Source organism: Macrobrachium nipponense, chromosome 15 (genome assembly GCF_015104395.2).
Source record: "Macrobrachium nipponense isolate FS-2020 chromosome 15, ASM1510439v2, whole genome shotgun sequence".
NCBI classification, from domain to species: domain Eukaryota; kingdom Metazoa; phylum Arthropoda; class Malacostraca; order Decapoda; family Palaemonidae; genus Macrobrachium; species Macrobrachium nipponense.
In genome coordinates, this window is record NC_087208.1 from 89,173,703 (window position 1) to 89,177,127 (window position 3,425).

The following is a 3,425-nucleotide window of genomic DNA, read 5'->3' on the forward strand; positions in this document are numbered from 1 at the left end:
CTCTTTTTTTTTTAAGTAGGTGACTATCATATTTCTATTAAATTTTTTTTATTTATCTTACAAAGGAATATCTTGGTAAAACCAAATAATCTTCAAAATCTTTTTACTGTTGTTTTTCTTCATTTCTTCAGATGAAATGTTCAGCGACTTATTAATTCATGTGCTGAGGAGCATAAAGTTACCAGGGGCTGATTAGTTTACAAGTTACATTCTGCAGTAGTACGGTGTGTAAGGTTACAGAAAGGGAGAGTGAAGTGAGTGTTCCTTTGTATGAGGCGGAGGAGTTTGATTTGACGGTAGAAATTAATGGTCATAACATCGCAGCGGTACCTATTATTTAAGAAGTAAGAACAATGACAGATGGATTGATAAGGAAAGAGTGTTATGAGAATGGACGTGGAACCAAGTGGGAGAATCAGGTTTTTTTATTTTTTTTTACCATTCTAAGCTGTTGTGTGAGAAGTCTGAGAGTTGAAAAGAAAAGATGTAATTGATGTATACATACTTATTATAAGCTTGTGGCAAGACTGAAAGACATGTATGAGTGTTAAGGACACACAGTGTAGAAGGAAACTGGTTGAGAGCGATTGAAAGTTTCTACGTTATGTGTCCACGACTATGTTGGTATTTTCATGAAAGAAGTCAGAGAAATAATCATTGGGAGATAAGAGAAGCTATGAATAGTGTGGAATTCATATTTGCAGATTTTCTATGAGTTCTCCATCGATGAGAAGAATAGCCCTCCTGTCTAAAACGGTATGGTCATTATACTTAGAATGATGTACTATACTGGCATTTCTTCGTGAAAACACCTGGTGACATACCGCGAAAGATACAGTGAAATGGCGAGGAAGTAACTGAAATTCCCTTTCCAGTTTTACTTTTGGTGAAACAGCAGAAAAGAGGCGACTATTCGGAGGTATCTTGAATAGGAGACTGAATATACCCACTGCTATAACCACTAAGCAGTAGGCTAGTAGATTCTTCATTCTATTGGCCAGCATGTCGTGCCTTTTAGACAATAAACTGGGATTGTCTTCTGGAGTGACTTCAAGATTTAAATTCTTCTACCTTCAAGTGTTTTCTGCAGAAAGTGATGTATCCTGCAGAAATGAGATGCTTCTTTTATCTAATAATAATAATAATAATAATAATAATAATAATAATAATAATAATAATAATAATAATAATAATAAGTAATGATAATAATAATAATAATAATATTGAGCAGATGTTTTTGCCAAGCGAAGTGAACACAGATAATGAGCTATACGATCTCAGACTAGAAGTTACAAATGGACAGGTATTGTTTGAAGGGATGTTGAATGGTTCTTGCTGTAGGGTAACTCTTAACTAAGTAATAGAAACTGCGTCTGTCACCATAGCAGATAATGCACCTGTGCGGCCAGGTGAATAATTGCTAGATACCACTTGCTGAATGCAGCCTTATGCATATTGTCCGAAACATAATAGGAACTGATGCAATATTTTGTATCCCAGTGTTACAAATAAGCAACAACGAGATTGTTCAATGCAAAGAGATCCGATCCCAAAACCATTAGCTTCTTAAATACCCATAGAATAATGCATGGGGTAACATGAAGCCAAACACTACAAGGGCAAAAGGGCATATTGCATGTACAATATATATATATATATATATATATATATATATATATATATATATATATATATACATATGTGATTATATGTATGTATACACACACACACACACACACACACACATATATATATATATATATATATATATATATATATATATTGTTACGAAGTGCCAAGTATCTGGTTACTACACTTACCATTCGTTTAATGTTACCTCACAAAAGCCAGACACCTGAACCCTCATGACACGTTTAAACGACTGAATACTCTAAAGGCAACAGTGATCCCTTAACACTTACCGTTATTGCAGAAAATCAGACTAAGTTCATCAAAACAGGTGTGAGGTAATCTTGTAAGTAATTAAATTAATCAAAGGGCATCACTCCATCAACAACTTTAAAAGTCTAAGTATTTCCCTGATTTCAGAAGTCTAAGTACTTCCCTGGTTCTAAGTCACTTCAAGTAAAATTGAAGGAAAGCAAATCAATTACCACTCTATGTCTCTACCTATCATCAATATAATCATAATCAAATATAGTTATACTGGTGTAAGATAAAGAAAACACTTATAAAAATTTTAAATACAAAAATTTATTATTAAATTCAAAATTTATAAGTGAAATTCACAATATCAGGGAAAATTACTGTTACTTGAAAACAAAGTAAAATTTAATTAATTCTTGAATCAAATTAAGTAAAATTAAATCAAAATTAATTTATCACAAAATTCAAGAAAATTAATTCAATCAAAATTGAAAAGTGTTAGGCAATAATTGAAATCAGAAATTAATTCACAAGTGCTAAACAATAATAAATCTTGAAAAGAATTCTAAGTAAATGCAAATTAATTCACAAGTGTTAAATTTAATTAAATGTGCAATGATAAAGCAATGAAAATAACTAAGTCAATTAAATTGTGAATGCAAATGAAAATATAAAATAAAAAGACACACTTCAATAAGAAAATGAAATAGTGCACAAACAATGGAACAAACACAAACACAAAAAAATCAACAATGTGTAAAAGTGTAAATATTTTCACTCAAAACATCAGTTTTTACCAAACCTTCGTAAAGACCTGTTATTAGTTATTAGTTAAACACAGTTCCTAACCGTTATTAGTTATTAGTTAACCAAACACTTTTCCCATTAACTTTTAGTTATTTGTTAAACACAATTCCTATCCGTTATTAGTTATTACCTAACCGTTATTAGTTGCAACTAATAAAAATATAACACTTTACCTTTTTGGTATACCAACTTCTTAATTTGCTGCAGTCTTGATTCACACTCACAAAAACCAGGCGCCGTTACGAAATGTTTGTTCAGATTCCACAAAAGAAATAAAATAATACTAAATAAATTCTAAGAAATATCAAACATGAAATTCTAAAACGTTACGAGTGACCAATTTACGTTACGTTAATATAATCTCGATGTCGAGGGAGAGAGAGAGAGAGAGAGAGAGAGCGAGATCTAACTGCCTCGAGGTCCTAAGATAGAATAAAATCTACTTTCTTTACGGAAACTCAACAGGGCAGATGACACAAACGTTCTTGGCACGAAAGCTTCCAGAAAGATCGAAATCTGATGCAATCTCACATACAAAATGTGCAATTCCCACATGGGACTTCACAAAGATATACGAGTACGAGACAAGTCTGTTAAAAAAAAAAAGACGTACTCTACTCGATCGAGACGGAGGCTGGGCGACAATTAAAATTGACATGTTTTGATGACAACGCAAGACTAGTTCGCTCGCTATCAAACGTGTTGATAGATTAGGGAAGCAAACGGAGATC

General features: G+C 32.3%; 1 long non-coding RNA gene across 1 annotated transcript in view; it reads right to left on the reverse strand.

Moving 5' to 3' along the window:
- Positions 1-3,425, reverse strand: part of LOC135226903 (uncharacterized) — a 7,345-nt gene that overhangs the window by 431 nt on the left and 3,489 nt on the right. The window contains exon 2 of the long non-coding RNA XR_010317315.1: positions 825-1,103. This is a non-coding gene — a long non-coding RNA (uncharacterized LOC135226903). The remainder of the gene's footprint in view (positions 1-824; positions 1,104-3,425) is intronic.